This window comes from Schistocerca serialis, chromosome 2 (genome assembly GCF_023864345.2).
Source record: "Schistocerca serialis cubense isolate TAMUIC-IGC-003099 chromosome 2, iqSchSeri2.2, whole genome shotgun sequence".
Lineage (NCBI taxonomy): Eukaryota > Metazoa > Arthropoda > Insecta > Orthoptera > Acrididae > Schistocerca > Schistocerca serialis.
The window spans coordinates 229,739,504-229,760,523 of NC_064639.1; the positions used below are offsets into that span (position 1 = coordinate 229,739,504).

General features: G+C 42.9%; 1 pseudogene; it reads right to left on the bottom strand.

Annotated features, from left to right (window-relative positions):
- Positions 1 to 2,543: 2,543 nt before the first annotated feature.
- LOC126458937 (5S ribosomal RNA) lies at positions 2,544 to 2,660 on the bottom strand (annotated as a pseudogene).
- Between the last annotated feature and the right edge of the window lie 18,360 nt (positions 2,661 to 21,020).

The following is a 21,020-nucleotide window of genomic DNA, read 5'->3' on the forward strand; positions in this document are numbered from 1 at the left end:
TAGTCAGTGCACTGTCTGTCTACGACCTGGTGGCCGAGTAGGGCTCTTGCTGGGAGAAACGGGCTTTTCCCGGATTAGGGCGGAAACAGCCTACAGGCACCCTAAGAATTTGCTACCTGTTCTGCGGTGCTGTTCTGAGCAGTGCAGCTTGGGGTTTTGTGCGAAAATCGTTTTCATGCCCCTATCTTTCGTTACTTATAAACATCAATGAATTAGTTGTCAAATTTAACAGTAATTAAGTAAGGTCATGGATACACCTCACACATCGCTGGAAACTGTGCACAGTGCCAAGCAGTTATCTCTGTACTCGTACCGAAAGAAGCCATTGTCGCAGCAAAGAACGTACACTAATTTCAAATGAAATTATGCCGTATTTCAAAAAGGCAGAAGAAAAATAACTGTTTTGTCAGATAAGTAATCCGAATGAAAGAGCTGTAGTACTGACCACTAAAAAAAAATAACCTAGCCTCACTAATGGACTTCATTGTCTACCTAGCTGGGTTATGTTTCATTGTTAGCACTCACGACAATGTTTCCAGAACATCGTGAAGTACTCTGCTCAGAACGAACACTTGTACTAGTTTCTCATTCACGTCATGCACATGTTTCTGGTGACAAAGGGCATAACCCTGGCGTCCAAATTACGAACCCGCAAGTTCATTTGAAGCATATACAGTCTATTAAAGTCACTGTAATCGCAACACATGGGGATCCGCGGGTTGACAGGGTAATAAAACGGCATTTTTGCAGTTACACAGTATAAGTGATTATTACTCGATGAACATAGCCTACTACGGCTAAAAGTTATAACATGATTACGTTCAGTTCGTGTGTACAAATGTACGGAATAATTAATACCTGGCTTTTCTGTTTTCCAAATTGTCAGAAGTAAGTTGTTTACAACTCTGATATATTAGAATTAACGCATATCGCCTTCGCAATTTTGAGAGTTTCTGTGTGTGACATTCTAAACGTGACATTATAAACGTGATCTTCAAAAGTTGTGTGTTCTAGGATAGGTTATTGAGATAGGATTGCGGGAAGTGGGACGCCAAACGATTGCATTTAGCACCATAATCTATCATTAATACCTGCACATTCATTTTTATTAAAATATCGATATTAAAAAGAAATATTAGGTTTATACCGCTAACTCCACCCGCGCCCCCCTTGCATCATCATCACGCCCCCCCCCCCCCCCCCCCCCCCCCAGGGGGGCGCGCCCCCCAGTTTGGGACCCTCTGCTCTAGAGAATATTAGATGCCATCATGTGTTAGGCCAACAATGAAGTACGGGTAAGGCAATCTGAGGGAAGTGTTTGGGTTTGGCTATTCTCTGGAGAACGTTAGCTTCCATCATGTGTTAGGCCAACAATGAAGTATGGATAAGGTGTTGTAACGGTATGGCGGTGTTTCTCGTGGTAGATGTGTGATTCACTTATTTTTCTAAAGAAAAATGCTATATGAATACATTTTACAGCACTGCGTTCTGCTTTCAGTAAGGGAACCGCCGTATTAGCAGGCCGACGTCGGTGGCCGAGCGGTTCTAGGCGCTTCAGTCCTGAACCGCGCTGCTGCTGTGGACATGGTTGGAATTCTACTTCAAGCAAGGATGTGTGTGATGTCCTTGTGTTAGTTAGGTTCTAAGTCTAGGGGACTGATTATCTCCAATGTTAAGTCCCATAGTGCTTAGAGCCATTTGAAAAGTTTTCGTATTAGCATGACAATGCACCCTGTCATAAGGCAGGATACAAATCGAAACATTTCTGAAATCGACTGGCCTGCCCAGAGAACTGAACTGAACTTAACAGGTTAACCTTTGGGACAGGGTAGAATGTCGGCTTTGCTCCGGACTCCTGAGTCCAGCAGCACTACCTTCTCTGGTCCCTGCTGCTCCACAGACAGATGAAATGAAGCCATCGTAAAGGCGAACGTTGGACACACCCCATATAATTGTCCACTTATAGGTATCCACGTACCTTTGATCAGATAGTATAAGCAAAAGGCATATTCTCACAGTGATCTTAGGAAAACACAGATCCTAGTTTGGATGAAATGAAGTGCAGAACAAATAGGCTTCTCGCAAATCTAGCTCATTTCAAACCACCAAAACGCTGTTAACCCGAATTTTAATAATCTTACAGGTTTGCCAATTAAAGCACCACACGTTTGAACAGCTGTGCGATGGGAATTTCACGCGAGGTTTGGTAAGGTCATTCAAAATAATCACGTCTGTTTTTTTTCGATTATGGGGGAGGAGGGTGCTTGGGCCATATTAGTATACACTGCCTGGCCAAAGAAAAAAAAAAGATGCAAGCAGAAAGGGAGGTGATGTTACTGCACTCCGTCTTCAGGCCACAAGTGGCCCATCGGGACCATCCGACCGCCGTGTCATCCTCAGTTGAGGATGCGGATAGGAGGGGCATGTGGTCAGCACGCCGCTCTCCTTGCCGTTATGGTGGTTTTCTTTGACTGGAGCCGCTACTATTCCGTCGAGTAGCTCCTCATTTGGCATCACGAGGCTGAGTGCACCCCGCCGAAAAATGGCAACAGCGCATGGCGGCTGGATGGTCACCCATCCAAGTGCCAGCCTCGACCGACAGCGCTTAACTTCGGTGATCTCACGGGAACCGGTGTATCCACTGCGGCAAGGCCGTTGCCCGATGTTAGTGCAGTGATTATAAAATCGAGACAGATTTCCAAAGAGTTCGAAAGGATTAACGCACTTATCAGTGTGTCGTTGCACCCTCTCTGATCTGGATGCATGCACTGATTCCGTTGGGAAAGGTGGCACACAACCGTCGTATCTTCTTCTGTGACAAGCTGGCTCACAATGTTGTAACAGTCCTAGATATTCTGGATATCGGCACAGGGACGGATTTGACGTCCGAACTGGTCCCATACACGTTCTGCCGAGGTTCTTGCTGCCACGGGAGTATTCTAGCATCACGCAAACAGTTCATAGAGACACATATCATGTTGGACGAGCATTATGCTATTGAAAAATTGTACTATGGTGCCGCCGTGTGACATGAGACAGGTAACACATGACGACGACAGTATGTGATTTACCATTGTGACATCAGTGTTCTCTCAGTCATGACCACCTGTGATCTGAAGTCACAAGCGATGGCTCCCCACACCATGGTACCACGAGTAACAACGCTGTGATTCTCCGAAACACCACAAGAATAGGACCTCTCCCCAGGTAGCTACCATAGTCACTGACGATGTTCAATCGGGGTAGTGAACAATCGCAATTCATCGCTGAACACAATCCGATGCCATTCATCAGCAGCCCATGCTTCCCAGTCACACCATCTCAAACGCAGCTCTTTGTCCTAGTCGCTGACGATGTTTATTCGAGGTAGTGAACAATCGCAATTCATCGCTGAACACAATCCGATGCCATTCATCAGCAGCCCATGCTTCCCAGTCACACCATCTCAAACGCAGCTCTTTGTCCTAGTCGCTGACGATGTTTATTCGAGGTAGTGAACAATCGCAATTCATCGCTGAACACAATCCGATGCCATTCATCAGCAGCCCATGCTTCCCAGTCACACCATCTCAAACGCAGCTCTTTGTCCTAGTCGCTGACGATGTTTATTCGAGGTAGTGAACAATCGCAATTCATCGCTGAACACAATCCGATGCCATTCATCAGCAGCCCATGCTTCCCAGTCACACCATCTCAAACGCAGCTCTTTGTCCTAGTCGCTGACGATGTTTATTCGAGGTAGTGAACAATCGCAGTTCATCGCTGAACAAAATCCGATGCCATTCATCAGCAGCCCTTGCTTCCCAGTCACACCATCTCAAACGCAGCTCTTTGTCCTAGTCGCTGACGATGTTTATTCGAGGTAGTGAACAATCGCAATTCATCGCTGAACACAATCCGATGCCATTCATCAGCAGCCCATGCTTCCCAGTCACACCATCTCAAACGCAGCTCTTTGTCCTAGTCGCTGACGATGTTTATTCGAGGTAGTGAACAATCGCAATTCATCGCTGAACACAATCCGATGCCATTCATCAGCAGCCCATGCTTCCCAGTCACACCATCTCAAACGCAGCTCTTTGTCCTAGTCGCTGACGATGTTTATTCGAGGTAGTGAACAATCGCAATTCATCGCTGAACACAATCCGATGCCATTCATCAGCAGCCCATGCTTCCCAGTCACACCATCTCAAACGCAGCTCTTTGTCCTAGTCGCTGACGATGTTTATTCGAGGTAGTGAACAATCGCAATTCATCGCTGAACACAATCCGATGCCATTCATCAGCAGCCCATGCTTCCCAGTCACACCATCTCAAACGCAGCTCTTTGTCCTAGTCGCTGACGATGTTTATTCGAGGTAGTGAACAATCGCAATTCATCGCTGAACACAATCCGATGCCATTCATCAGCAGCCCATGCTTCCCAGTCACACCATCTCAAACGCAGCTCTTTGTCCTAGTCGCTGACGATGTTTATTCGAGGTAGTGAACAATCGCAATTCATCGCTGAACACAATCCGATGCCATTCATCAGCAGCCCATGCTTCCCAGTCACACCATCTCAAACGCAGCTCTTTGTCCTAGTCGCTGACGATGTTTATTCGAGGTAGTGAACAATCGCAATTCATCGCTGAACACAATCCGATGCCGTTCATCAGCAGCCCTTGCTTCCCAGCCACGACACCATCTCAAACGCAGCTCATTGTTTTTTACTGTTAACAGCAGCCTACACGATACCCTTTACAAATTTGTGATACGATGTTATAGTACTTCTGTTGTGTACAATACCGATGCAATAGTCCTTCGGAACACTTCATCATCATTCTTAACAACACGGGCACCTGTTTTTCCACTGATATCTGGGATCGACTTTCAATTAAAATGTCCTACCCCGTACGGGAATTACATGACGTGTTGACGTGTGTACGCAGGAACGACGACATATGGAAGTTTGGGTCTGGCCTTGAGTGGTGCATGGATATCCAAAGCAATAATGCGTCAACCCGCACAATCCCATCGAACACAAGTTTCCCCAGATTATATAGCGTTGTTTGTGGAAAGCTGGCTTTCTAGACACCAGCGTCCAATTGCCTGGTACACCAGCGTCAATTGAAAACGGGTCAACCAGTTTCGTTTGCACTGCATCTGTCTCGCTCACACACCACTATGTGTTCCCAGTAGTGCGAACGACACAGACGCCCGTCGTGTGATGTTTGGAGGTACGCGCAGCGTATCTTGGCTTTCCGTACCCGACAAACACTTGCTCAGATCACTTTCCAGACACTTTTATTCCCGGATGTCATTTATCACCCTGCAAGGAAAAATAAAGCTCTGAACAGGATATGCGGCCTTACGGTCCACTACCTTTTTGGCCCCGAGGAGAAATCGGAACTGGATTTTGGACGTACCTTAACGATCGACAGTGCACACTTGTTCGTAACTCCAGATACAAGCAGTTCCTCTCCAATTTTCTATGGAGCCCCTTTCACGAACCCCTTTCCAGCTGGAAAGTCCAGGTGAATGAGTTTCTGATGCTTTTACCGACATCATGCTGTAAACGAACCACAGACGGAATCTCCACTAAAATTTTGGAAGACACCTTTGGATACTCCACCATCCGAAGATGCGAGCTACTCCTGGAATTCTGGTACCTTAAAAAAATTAAAAAAATAATAATACAAAAACAAAAAAGAAAATAATAGCAAAAAATGAAATAACAAAATAAAATAGCCCCTACACAACTACTTTCATTTTCATCGCTATTCTGTATGTTCTCTCCCGCTACTTTCTTCCTTTCCTACATCCTTTTAGTTGATTGGTTGGTTGGTCGAAATGAGGGAGGGCACCAATGATCGAGGTCATCTGTCCCATCGGATTAGGGAAGCGTGGGTAAGGAAGTCGGCCATCACTATTCAAAGGAACCCACCCGGCATTTGCCTGAAGCGATTTAGGGAAATCACGGAAAACTTAAATCAGAATGGCCGGGCGCGGGTTTGAATCGTCACCCTTCCGGATGCGAGTCCTGTGTTCTAACCACTGCGCCACCTCACTCGGTCCTCCTTTTAGTAATAGGTTAATTGTTTTTGGACAGGCACAGATAGGCGCCAACGCCTGAAGAGATGCGGTTCTTATTTATTTATTTGGGATGCAAGTGGGAGATCCGAGTTCGAGTCCCATCCGGCACAAATTTTCATTTTCGGCATTCCCTTGCATACCTGATGGTATTCGCAAGTGCGAATATATTTCACCTATTCTCTAGCCTGGCTGCTGCTAGCAGATTTCAACCAATGATGCAAGATGACACAGAATATTGCAAGGAAATCATTGGTTACTCTCGAATGGTTGGCATAAAAGTCATAAGGATACGATGTTTTTAGTATATAATAAGGTGACGCTCCCATATAGTGGAAAGATGTAATCGATGGGAAGCTTGACAACCAAAGTGCCTGCCCTCATTTTTCTATGCAATCTGACACGAGTATGTGACATCTCAATCTCCTTCATGGTGGCCACTCAATATCTGAAGCCGTTCACTAACAACGCTAATGTACTTTGGGGCCAGTCTACCTGTCGCAGATAATTGCAACACTAATCATCAACATTTTTTATCAGACAGTGTGTTTTTTCATTTTAAATTTTTATGTTAGGAGCCCCATTATAAATCAGCCTTATATGGATAGCGTGTAAAAGCGCTACGATCCAGTACTCAATGAAAGCCACTCACCGTTACTGCACGATGGTAATTATTCACACGAGAACATATCACGTACATGAGAGCCATTGACAAGCTGCTAACGAACAAGCGTACCTCATCATACAGCTGTACTGGACTAATAAGCAGGGAAATCAGTACATAGCACGTCTGCGAACAGTATAGCCGTGTACTGCGACCTACATACGAGTTTCTGATACCTGAGCCACTGATGTCCATGGCTCCGCTGCCAGCTGATGAGACTTCCGGTGGGGATACAAATCGACGAGCATTTCGGGGCAGGTAATTTCCGTTTATCGCGGCGGTGAGCGTGTCCAACGATTTTCTACCTCAGGCTTGGCGCTTACGTGCCGGCTTACGCTGATAACGCACGAATGTCATTTTAAAGGCAGAGAACTTTTATTTCTCCAGAGGTTTTTATACCCGATAGAAAGAAAACACATTTTCAACATATTTTCATTTTGTTGTTGTTGTTGTTGTAGCCTTCAGTTCGCCGCAATCTACATCCTCCTGAATCAGCTTACTGTATTCATCTGTTTGTCTCTCTCTACTGTTTCTTCACTCACACTTCCTTCCATTTACTAAATTGGTGATTCCTTGATGTCTCAGGATATGTCGTATCAACCTATCCCTCCCTCCAGTCAAGTTGTGCAATAAATTTATTTTTCCCCAATTCAATTCAGTAGTTCCTCATTTATTATTCGATATACCCATCTAATCTTCAGTGTTCTTCTGTACCACCTCGTTTCAAACTCTCCTTCTCTCTTCTTTTCTAAACTGTTCGACATCAATTTTCACTTCCATGCAAGGCTACTTCCAGGACAAAGAGCGTCAGGGAGGACTGCTGAACACCGAAATTGATAATAACTCATCATTTTCAGAGATGTTTTGTTGCTGTTGCTAGTCTGCATATCTTCCCTGCTTCGGCCCACATCGTTTATTTTTCTACCCAAGTAAGAAAACTCGCCTACTATTTTCAGTGTCTCATTTACTAATCAAATTACATAAGCATCGCCTAATATTCTTAGACTACATTGTATTACACATGTTTTACTTTTATTGTTCATCTTATAATCTCTTCTCGATACGCAATCCGCTCTGTACATCTGCTCTTCCAAGTCATTGGCCAGTCTCTGGCCGAATTACAATGTCATCGTCAAATCTCGAAGTCTTTATTTCTTTTCCCTAAACTTTAATTCCGTTTCAGAATATCTTCTTGGTTTCCTTCATGGCTTAGTCGTTGTACAGATTGAATAACATCTGGGACAGGCTACAACTCTGTCTATCTTGGATTCTTATAACTGCAGTTTAGTTTATGCACAAGTTGTAAATAACTTTTCGCTCCATGTATTTATCTCTGACACCTACAAATTTTGAAAGAGTCTTGTCCCGCAAATCTAAATCTCCTGTAAACCTAGGTTCGCTTTCTTGAAACCTACCTTCCAGGACAAGTCGCAGGGTCAGATTTGCGTCGCTTGTTCCAGTGTTTCTCCAGAATCCAGGCTGGTCTTCACTGACGTCGGTCTTTACCAGTTTTTCCATTCTTCTGTAATTCGTGTCAATATTTTTCAACAATGACTTATTGAAGTGCTCATTCGGTAATATTTGCTATTGTCCAGACCTGTTTTCTTTGTAACTGTGATTATTACATTCTTCGAGAAGCCTGAAGATATTTCGCCTGTCTCATTGTATCTTGCCCACCATGAAATAATTTTATCATAATGACTCTCCCATAAATCTCAATAATTCACAGAGAACGCCATCTACTTCATAGGCCTAGTTTCCATTAGGTCTTCCAGTGCTGTGCCAAATTCTTCTAGCTGTATCATATCCCCCATCACATCTTGCCCTTCTTCATCTCTTCTTTCTACAACATTCTCCTATATCGGGTATCCTCCTAAGAGTCAGCACGCTCATTTTCTCCGGTGTTTCGGCAGATATTTGCAATTTCGTTTTTGCATTGTGGAGGTGGAGTCGGCCCAGATAAATACTGCTCGTCATGTATTTCATGCGATGCCCAGTGGCGTGGTTTTTTGTTTGTTACAAACAAAATTATTTTTAAAGTGGAGTTTCATGTACCCACCCGATAGAGCGATCCCAATTAGTCCAGTGTGACATTTATTTTATTGATGTATCTTAACAGGGAAATTCATGATGAACAACAGATACACCAGCAGCTACTGAGCAGCGCTGCTGCATAAAGGTAGCAGTGAATTGCAGCCAGGGCGTTGCTACCGCTGCTGGAGTACTGGTTATTCTTTCTCTTTTTCTGTCCCTGTCGGTAAAACGAATATCGTACCTGGCTAATATGTGATCGCAGTATTTGAGCCATGCTGTGGCTTGCGTTGGTGCCGGTTGTAGGGTTTCTGACTTCTATTGCAGGCCAGACGGTATCGTTTAGTTGACATAGTTGTGGTTGTTTGTCTTCATCTCATGTTGACTGGCGCCACTCGGTTTCGCAAGCGTTGCCTGTCCACTAGCGGCAGCAGCATCGGTTATTGATATGTGGTAACTGTTGTCCTATCTTTGGGGCGACGTGGTTGTTTTTCTGGGTCGTGTGAGTGAGCCAGTTCGGTTGGGGACTCAGGAGGAGCCAGATCCGCGCAGGGCGAGAACACGCCGGGACTGCAGGCGGCACGCATGGAATGCCGGATGGAAGGGCTGTGGTCACGAGGGTGCACGACCTCGTTGTAAACTGGATCCAGCAAGTTTTAAGATGAGTGCATTTCAAATCTAAGTAGAGCAGAGTCAGTCACCTGTGTGGGCCCCATAGTACGTATGTGATGTTGTGACAGATTATCATCGGGCCGTCATGTGCAGTTTGGTGGATCTGCATACTGCTTAGTACTTGACGACCCTACTGTGACAAAAGCACTTGGCTCAGTGCTTAGACGGTGTGGTTACAATTAATAAATCAGTGAAGAGATTTGTTTCATTCTGCCACCGTCGTCAGAGTTGTCACAGTGAATTCAGTGTGCGATTGTGTGCCTAATGAATTTGATGTCACTCATTTGGTACTTGGTTTTGGCTCGCTTTGCGATTGTTTCTGCAATGACGTGTGGTTGCTGATTCTGGTTGTTTATATTTCTGGTTGTTTATATAAATAAAGTGGGGCTTTAGTTACTGTTAGTTTGTCTGGTGTTCTGTACTCTGACTTGTTTGTTCAGATTTTCGGGTTTGTGGAATCGGACGGAAATCTGGTAGTGGTTCCCTTCTCTTTCAGGGCGCTCTAAACACAGTATTCTGGACGTAGTGCAGACCGCCAATTTCAACTTTGGCGTATTGTTCCACCGTTGCATTTGGTTTGTCGGACGTCATGTAGCTTCAGCAAGATTATCATTAGTCATTCGTTAGACTGCCACTAGACTGAGTTACCATCTTGTGAAGTGAATGCAACTATTAGCTGCCTGTCTCATTGCTCACGAAAGTTTTGGTTGCCGGACCGGCTCAGAGGTCGATGTCTGGAGCACTGTCTGGATCAGTTACTTGTTTCTTTTTATTAACTTTTGCTATTGCATTTGCTGTTTTACAGCAGGTTGCAAAATTTTTTATACAATTGTCGTTCCTGGCGTGTGAGGCTTTCAGCCGTGATTGTGGTCATCTGCTTTAAAAATAAATTCGGTATTTCTATTTTAGTAGTAAGCCTTAAAGCCTTATTTCTGCCATTCCTGACGTCTGATACCGTTTGCTACGTTTGGGGCCACTTACTTTTTAATATTTCAGTACATGTAAGTTCCCCCCCCCACGAACCATGGACCTTGCCGTTGGTGGGGAGGCTTGCGTGCCTCAACGATACAGATAGCCATACCGTAGGTGCAACCACAACGGAGGAGTATCTGTTGAGAGACCAGACAAACGTGTGGTTCCTGAAGAGGGGCAGCAGCCTTTTCAGTAGTTGCAGGTGCAACAGTCTCGATCATTGACTGATCTGGCCTTGCAACGCTAACCAAAACGACCTTCCTGTTGTGGTACTGCGAACGGCTGAAAGCAAGGGGAAACTACAGCCGTAATATTTCCCGAGCACATGCAGCTTTACTATATGATTAAATGATGATGGCATCCTCTTGGGAAAAATATTCCGGAGGTAAAATAGTCCCCCATTCGGATCTCCGGGCGGGAACTACTCAAGAGGACGTCGTTATCAGGAGAAAGAGAACTGGCGTTCTACGGATTGGAGCGCGGAATGTCAGGTCCCTTAATCGGGCAGGTAGGTTAGAAAATTTAAAAAGGGAAATGGATAGATTAAAGTTAGATATAGTGGGAATTAGTGAAGTTCGGTGGCAGGAGGAACAAGACTTTTGGTCAGGTGAATACAGGGTTATAAATACTAAATCAAATAGGGGTAATGCAGGAGTAGGTTTAATAATGAATAAAAAAAAGGAGTGCGGGTAAGTTACTACAAACAGCATAGTGAACGGATTATTGTGGCCAAGATAGACACGAAGCCCACGCCTACTACAGTAGTACAAGTTTATATGCCAACTAGCTCTGCAGATGATGAAGAAATTGATGAAATGTATGATGAGATAAAAGAAATTATTCAGGTGGTGAAGGGAGACGAAAATTTAATAGTCATGGGTGACTGGAATTCAACAGTTGGAAAAGGAAGAGAAGGAAACGTAGTAGGTGAATATGGATTGGGGCTAAGAAATGAAAGAGGAAGCCGCCTGGTTCAGGAATCATGAAAGAAGGCTGTATACATGGAAGAACCCTGGAGATACTAAATGGTTTCAGATAGATTATATAATGGTAAGACAGAGATTTAGGAACCAGGTTTTAAATTGTAAGACATTTCCAGGGGCAAATGCGGACTCTGACCACAATCTATTGGTTAGGACCTGTAGATTAAAACTGAAGAAACTGCAAAAAGGTGGGAATTTAAGGAGATGGGACCTGGATAAACTGAAAGAACCAGAGGTTGTACAGAGTTTCAGGGAGAGAATAAGGGTACAATTGACAGGAATGGGGGAAAGAAATACAATAGAAGAAGAATGACTAGCTTTGAGGGATGAAATAGTGAAGGCAGCAGAGGATCAAGTAGGTAAAAAGATGATGGCTAGTAGAAATCCTTGGATAAGAGATACTGAATTTAATTGATGAAAGGAGAAAATATAAAAATGCAGTAAATGAAGCAGGCAAAAACGAATACATACGTCTCAAAAATGAGATCGACAGGAAGTGCAAAATGGTTAAGCAGGGATGGCTAGAGGACAAATGTAAGGATGTAGAGGCTTATCTCACGAGGGGTAAGATAGATACTGCCTACAGGAAAATTAAAGAGACCTTTGGAGGGAAGAGAACCACTTTCATGATTAACAAGAGCTCAGATGGAAATCAAGTTCTAAGCAAAGAAGGGAAAGCAGAAAAGTTGAAGGAGTACATAGAGGGTCTACACAGTGGCGATGTTCTTGAGGACAATACTATTGAAATGGAAGAGGATGTAGATGAAGATGAAATGGGAGATATGATATTGCGTGAAGAGTTTGACAGAGCACTGAAAGACCTGAGTCGAAACAAGGACCCGGGAGTAGACAACATTGCATTAGAACTACTGACAGCCTTGGGAGAGCCAGTCCTGACAAAACTCTACCATCTGGTTAGCAAGATGTAGGAGACAGGCGAAATTCCCTCAGACTTCAAGAAGAATATAATAATTCTAATCCCAAAGAAAGCAGATGTTGACAGATGTGAAAGTTACCGAACTATCAGTTTAATAAGTCAAGGCTGCAAAATACTAACGTGAATTCTTTACAGACGAATGGAAAAACTGGTAGAAGCCGACCTCGGGGAAGATCAGTTCGGATTCTGTAGAAATATTGGTACACGTGTGGCAGTACTGACCCTAAGACTTATCTTAGAAGAAAGATGAAGGAAAGACAAACCCACTTCTAGCATTCGTAGACTTAGAGAAAGCTTTTGACAATGTTGACTGGAATATTCTCTTTCAGATTCTAAAGATGGCAGGGGTAAAATACAGGGAACGAAAGGCTATTTACAATTTGTACAGAAACCAGATGGCAGTTATAAGAGTCAAGGGACATGAAAGGGAAGCAGTGGTTGGGAAGGGAGTGAGACAGGGTTGTAGCCTATCCCCGATGTTATTCAATCTGTATATTGAGCAACCAGTAAAGGAAAAAAAAGAAAAATTCGGAGTAGGAATTAAAATCCATGGAGAAGAAATAAAAACTTTGTGGTTCGCCGATGATATTGTAATTGTGTCAGAGACAGCAAAGGACCTGGAAGAGCAGCTGAACGGAATGGACAGTGTCTTGAAAGAACTGTTAGGAGGGACATCCTGTGTATTCATCGCACCCTTCAGGCTTCCTTTATTTACTTAGTACTGCTTCCCATTTAAGCTCTTGACTTTCATACAGCTGCTTGTCTACTCTTAGATTATCACATTTTCCTAATGTGGCATCTAACTTTTCCATAGTTACGCATGCTTGTACGGTCTTGAATTTGGCATTTAGCCATTCCTGCTTATCCATTTTGTAATTTCTGTCAATCTCATTTCTTTAGGCGTTTGTATTCACTTTTGCCTTCTTCATTCGTTACACCGGCATTTCACCAGAAGGTGGAACGAGAGCGCGACCTTTCCGGAACGATGCGCTCACACTGTGATATTAAGCTGCAAGAAACTTGTGAAGATTTTATTGCATTAACACTCTGCGGAAACTTTTATACACACACAGTCCAAGAAGTTTGCGCTTACTGCAGCAAGATGTTTTGCAGTGGTAGCCTCCAGCAAAATGCAGCTGTATTACGTGCCTCTTTCATGAGCAATAGGGTTGAGTTGCAACTAGAGTTGTACTCGTACCAAAACTATCGAAACGAAATTTTGGTAAACACATAAATGACGTAGTAAATTGTAGGATTACTGGTAGTACTAGTATAATTGGTATGGAAAGAAGCATAAATGAATGTGTAAGAGGGAAAACGGGAGCCAACGACTTTTCTATGTTTTCTTGTTTCTTTTGTATATAATTATATCCACACATCACTCAGATCTAGTCTAGTGTGTATTTCAGATCCTTACAGAATCTAAGTTGCATTCTGTGAGTAACAAACATTACTTTGTCGCTTAACTTCTGCACCTTTATGTAGCCAAAGCAATTACTTTTGATTAAAGTGCTGTTTACATGCACAAATATAAAAAAAATATATAATTATTGTTGTTGCTTTTTACTCCACCGAACGTTCTTCATATGATCAAAGGCATGTGTTTCATGTTATTGTTGACAAACGTGAAAGTCTTTTATGAATAATAGTAACATGTATAATGTAAGTCCAACGAAGTATTGAAGCAATGTTTGCTATGTTTTTTATTTTACATTTTTGTCGAGGAAATTACGTTTTATATCGCTATATAAGATAAATCTGTATTGTTTATTTTTACTACAACATCGCTCTGTTTCAGTTACAAATGGAAAATTTTTGTACATAACCTGAATTAATACTGTTTATTCTTAAGTAACAGATGTGAGGATAACTACGAGAAAAAGAAATGTTTTGTAGGTTACCTAGCCCTTAATACATTCTCACTCAGTTTCTAGACAGTTCACCGCTTTCGGTTTTTTATGGGAATCTAGCAAGAATAGACAGCTTATGTAAAGAGAGCTATCACTATCAGATAACTTCCAATAGATACGCAAGACTCTTAACATGCAGGTAATGTGGCTGCGACCCTAACTGACCAAGACTACCAGGTAAACTGCCACAGTCTACACTTACTTATGACAGTGTACGATAGCCTACGGTAGTTATACATCTCTAAATTCAACAGATAAATTCAAGTGAAAGAAATAGTGATATGTCCACGGCGAGCATGGAATAACAGAAAGTCAGAGCCAAGCAGAGTAATGCTCCATGCTCTGTGGCCAGGCTAAAACACGAAGGAGAGGCGGGGACAGAGGCTGTCTGCTGTATTGCAGATGATAATTACATCAGAGCGCCGTCCACAAGTTGTTTCGTGCGGGAAGCAGACACATGGTCCCTCTCCCATGCCTCGTGATCTGTTACTCACACAGACTACATTACTAAACAGCATAAATGTCTCTCAGTCTCTGTTGTAGGTTTACGAACTTCCAGCAGGCTGGAGTAGCTTGGGTCAGCAACTTCTGTTAAACCAGCCAAAAGTTGCAAATTTTTCCTTTCTTTATTGACTGTACGCGTTGTAACTGTTCGTTGCACATTTTGACGTATTCGTAAATGCCATTTTCGACTATGTTACGATGAGTCTCGGCCCGAAACTAGTCATCGAGTGAATAAGGAAAGTAAAAATTTGTAACCTTGGACTCATTTTTCGATCTTCTGTGGCAGGTTGCCTATCTAATAGCTAAGGGGCAATAAATATTCCACTTTCGGTATTTCTTATACGCTCTAACACAAAAAGATGAAGCACTACCAAGGAATTATCCGAATGGGACGGAAACCAGTAGATGTGATGTACATATACACAAAAAAAGATGATCACAACTAAATAAAAACTGGTTGATTTATTCAAGATATGTCTTTCTGGGGGATATAGTGACAAGTTCTCTTCAATCACATAGTCAGACTTCCGAGATGCTCGGAATGGACCAGCCCATAATGCTTAAAAGTTCTCAACTGAGGAGAGATTTGGCGATCTTGCTAGCGTAGGCAGGATTTTCCAAGGAGAAAGGCAAGTAGTAGAAACTCTCGCCGTGTGCGGGCGAACATTATCTTGCTGAAATGTACGCCCAGGATAACATGCCATGAAAACAAAACGGGGCGTATAATATCGTTGACGAACCGCTGTGTTGAAAGGGCGCCGAGGATGACAACCAAAGGGGTCGCGCTAGGAAATGGAATGGTATCCCGTACCATCACTCATGGTTGTCGAGCAATATGGCGGACGACACACAGGTTGGTATCCCACCGCTGTCCGTGGGATCTGGAATTTAATTGACTGGAGTATAGTTGTTGTCAGTGATGAGTACCGCTTCGAAATGAGCTCCAATAACCAGCGAAGACGTGTCTGGAGAAGCACTGGATTCCCTGGAGGGATTCCAACCTGACTGTCAGCCTCCATATGGATCGACAGTGATGGTATGGGGTGCCGTCTCGTTTCACTTTGGTTGTCATCCGCGGCACCCTTACAGCACAGCGGTTCGTCGACGATATTCTGCGCCCCGTTTTGTTGCCCTTCATATCACGTCATCTTGGGCCTTCATTCAGCAAGATAACAGCCGCTCGCGCACGGAGAGAGTGTCTGTTGCTTGTCTTCATGCTTCACAAACCCTACCTTGGCCGACAGGATCGCCGAATCTCTCCTCAGCTGAAGACCTCCGGTAACATCTGGATTTCGACGATCTAACACTCCGAGAGAATTTGGCACGATATTCCTCTGGAGGACACCCAACAACACTATTAATCAGTGCTTGCACAAGAGCTAGAAGTGGACCAAAGTGTTACTGACTTGCTCAATTTGTGAAGTTCTTCCTCTTGAACGAAGGATCCAAATTTTCTCAAATAGTAATCATTTCATTGTGTGAACATGTACATCAGATCTACCGATTTCCGTCTCATTCGGATAATTCTTAAGCTTTTGTTTCTTAGAGTATAATTTTTGACCGAATCTGAGTATATAAAACGCTGTCACAATCCTCTCATTAGGGGGCAGCATCTTACGTTAAAGATTAAGCGCAGTAAATAAAATATTAAAGATAAAACGTGTATACACCTACATACAGGGTAACTCACGGCGTGCAAATTGCTCAGACTATATTCATGCAGTATTTAGGAACGAGAACCTTAGCGACTTCCTAAAAACTATTTACACTATATGAAATCTTTTCGAAACATTACTTCGCTGACACCAGCCGCAAATTAATGATAGGAAGACAGTTTCTCGCTTAATATATTCCCGCTGCATATGAAGTAACAGTTTAGTATCATTCATGATGTTGTATTTTGTTACTTATTTACTAATAACACGTTTTGCAGTCGCTATCCTCATATACCACTGAGTGCACAGGGATTGGACAAAAATATGGAAACATCGCGAGAAGTACTTGCAGATGATAGTCAATCTTGTAGATTGCCCTGTAGTATTTGATCTCGAACGGCGCATGTGCAGTGTTCTCAGTACGTTGCATGTCTCAGTTGGGTCAGAACACAGTTCTGCGTAGATGTGTGCGAATTATGTCGGAGCTGTGAATTAGAACGTGGGCAAATTGTTACTGCTCGTATAGTGGATGCTTCCTTAACCAAGTGTAACGTATCCTCTTATATTATTATGTTTTGCTATTATTTTTGTTATAAAAATCTTTATTCAGTCAGTCGTCGAAATTTTGAAATAAAAGTTATTGTGGATGTCGCGAATAAATATTTCACGTGAAGCGCCGTTACGACACAGGTAAAGATCAATTGTGGAAACTAAGCCACTGAATATTACAAATAATGTTATTAAAGAATACGGTCGACTGACTACACCAAATAAGAGGGCACGTACATTCGCAAATGAATGGTCAAAAAAAAAAAGTTAATACTGTGTAGGAAATATAATTACGCTTGTACACTCTCAAATGTATGCGAAAATACGAACGGGACAGAAGCACGTACGTTTTAAGTGTAATCATCCCCCGTGGCCTGGATAAAAAAAATTACAGTTAAATGCATTTATTCATCTTAGAAAGTAAATGCGTGGACCGAAATTAAATGAAAAGAAAGACTGCAGGTTCTGAATGTCGCGGCAAATATATTGAAATTGACGGTAGCGGCCACGAAAGGAAAAAGATGAACACATTCACGTACCTCTATTGTTGAGCAGCGTCGTGAAGATCGTCGCATCCATCTAAACTCTCTGCATAAAATTAAAATAATAGTAATAATTTCCCAGAATTTCAGGAGCTGGCACCCATGGTATCACAAAAGACGAAATCGCTCTGCTTCAAAATCTCTTTCATCATTTAACCCAATTTTATGACTAAGAAATGGCACAACACGTCTTTACAGTAGGACAGGATAACAGCGAAAGATAACTTATTCTAAAACTAATAAACGAAGAGCGTAAAGCTTTTGTTCAGCAAATGCTTTACGCATTAATCTCTGGTAGTTGAACTAGTGTCTATATATTCATAAAATTTTTTTATATAATTCCTTTACGCAAGGAAGCCCAAGTGTTTGGTGTTTCAAGACGCACCGCATCGAAGATTTATACTGCTTTTTCAAGACGCACCGTATAGAAGATTTACACTGCTTTAAGGCAAAGCGGAAACATATCATCCGCTAAGTCACATCGCGGCAGAAAGTGTGTGTCGAGTGATCGTGACATTCGATCATCGAAGAGGGTTGTGATGAAAGATAAGGGGACGACAGCTGCAAAATTCACTGCTGAACTGAATGTCACACCTGAAGACTCTGGCAACACCAAAACAGTACGAAGGGAGTACCAGGAGCAGGGAACTGCAGGGCGAATCGGGATTCCAGAATCACTCATCAATGATACAAATGCCCGTAACAGGAAAACGTGGGGTCGAACTCGTAAAACCTGAAATATGTAGCAATGGAAGAAATTCATTTGGTCGGATGAGTCTTGTTTCACACTGTTTCCAACTTCTGGAGGAGTTAACGTCCCAAAAGTGAAATATGGCGGAGGTTCGGCGATGATTTGGGCAGCCATATCGTGGTATTCCATGAGCTGCGCTGTTATCTGCGACGTCGCATTACTGCCAAGAATTATGTGCCCGTTTTGGCTGACCAGGTCATCCCACGGTACAACATTTGTTCCCCGGCGGGGATCCTGTGTTCAACACGATAGGACCACTGTTCCCACAGCTGGCATCGTCCTGGACTAAGTTTGTGGATGAAGTATTATTTCACCTCTCTTCAATAGACGATAAACTTATTTACGCTTATGGGGTCCAGGAAGTGATTCATGGTGGAAATACAACTGAGAACAGCATTACATGGTAAGAAATTTATTCAGAAATCAGCTATACCTTTTAGTCATAGTGGAGGTCTTGAAGGAAATTTTCAGATATTTGTCAGATGCAAGACTATTGAAGAAATGTTTTCAGGGGCGCACCCAGAATCCTAACGAGTGAGTCTGCAGCGTAATCTGGGCCAGAATTCCCAAGACAGTGAGTGTGTCAATTACTACATTGCATTTTGGTGTCTTTGATGCAGTTGCAACGTGCAGTGAAGTAAATGTTGCAAGGTATGAAGTCCTCAAAACACTGCCACAAATTGTTGGTTACTACACAGTGACACAAATGTTAAATTTAGATAGAGAAAGAGTTATGGCAACACAGAGAGCTGTTATAGACCTAGAAACAAGGGCAAAACAAAGCAGTTGTTGTTGTTGTGGTCTTCAGTCCTGAGACTGCTTTGATGCAGCTCTCTATGCTACTCTATCCTGTGCAAGCTTCTTCATCTCCCAGTACCTCCTGCAGCCTATATCCTTCTGAATCTGCTTAGTGTATTCATCTCTTGGTCTCCTTCTACGATTTTTACCCTCCACGCTGCCCTCCTGTACTAAATTGGTAATCCCTTGATGCCTCAGAACATATCCTACCAACCGACCCTATCATCTAGTCAAGTTGTGCCACAAACTCCTCTTCTCCCTAATTCATTTCAATACCTCCTCATCAGTTATGTGATCTACCCATCTAATCTTCAGCATTCTTCTGTAGCACCACATTTCGAAAGCTTCTATTCTCTTCTTGTCTAATCTATTTATCATCCCTGTTTCACTTCCATACATGGCAACGCTCCATACAAATACTTTCAGAAACGGCTTCCTGACACTTAAATCAATACTCGACGTTAACAAATTTCTCTTCTTCAGAAACGCTTTCCTCGCCATTGCCAGTCTGCATTTTATATCCTCTCTATTCGACCATCATCAGTTATTTTGCTCCCCAAATAGCAAAACTCCTTTACTACTTTAAGTGTCTCATTTCCTAATCTAATTCCCTCGGCATCACCCGACTTAATTCGACTACATTCCATTATCCTCGTTTTGCTTTTGTTGATGTTCATCTTATACCCTCCTTTCAAGACACTGTCCATTCCGTTCAACTGCTCTTCCAAGTCCTTTGCTGTCTCTGACAGAATAACAATGTCATCGGCGACCTTCAAAGTTTTTATTTCTTCTCCATGGATTTTGATACCTACTCCGAACTTTTGTTTTGTTTCCTTTACTGCTTGCTCAATATACATATTGAACAGCATCGGGGAGAGGCTACAACCCTGTCTCATTCCCTTCCCAACCACTGCTTCCCTTCCATGCCCCTCGACTCTTATAACTGCCGTCTGGTTTCTGTACAAATTGTAAATACCCTTCCGCTCCCTATATTTTACCCCTACTACCTTCAAAATTTGAAAGAGAGTATTCCCATCAACATTTTCAACAGCTTTCTCTGTGTCTACAAATGCTAGAAACGTAGGTTTGCCTTTCCTTAATCTTTCTTCTAAGATAAGTCGTAGGGTCAGTATTGCCACACGTGTTCCAACATTTCTACGAAATCCAAATTGATCTTCCCCAAAGTCGACTTCTACCAGTTTTTCCATTCGTCTGTAAAGAATCCGCGTTAGTATTTTGCAGCTGTGACTTATTAAACTGATAGTTCGGTATTTTCACATCTGTCAACATCTGCTCTCTTTGGGATTGGAGGCCGCGGTGGTCTAGCGGTTCAGGCGCTCAGTCCGGAATCGCGCGACTGCTACGGTCGCAGGTTCGAATCCTGCCTCGGGCATGGATGTGTATGATGTCCTTAGGTTAGTTAGCTTTAAGTAGTTCTAAGTTCTAGGGGACTGATGACCGCAGATGGTAAGTCCCATAGTGCTCAGAGCCATTTGAACCATTTTTTTTTTTTTTTTGGGATTGGAATTATTATAGTCTTCTTTAAGTCAGAGGGAATTTCGCCTGTCTCATACATCTTGGTCACTAGATGGTAGAGTTTTGTCAGGACTGGCTCTCCCAAGGCTGTCAGTAGTTCTAATGGAATGTTGTCTACTCCCGGGGCCTTGTTTCGACTTAGGTCTTCCAGTGCTCTGTCAAACTCTTCATGCAGTATCATATCTCCCATTTCATCTTCATCTACATCCTCTTCCATTTCCATAATATTGCCCTCAAGAACATCGTCCCTGTATAGACCCTCTATATACTCCTTCCACCTTTCTCCTTTCACTTCTTTGCTTAGAACTGGGTTTCCATCTGAGCTCTTGATACTCATGCAAGTGGTTCTCTTTTCTCCAAAGGTCTCTTTAATTTTCCTGTAGGCAGTATCTATCTTACCCCTCGTGAGATAAGCCTCTACATCCTTACATTTGTCCTCTAGCC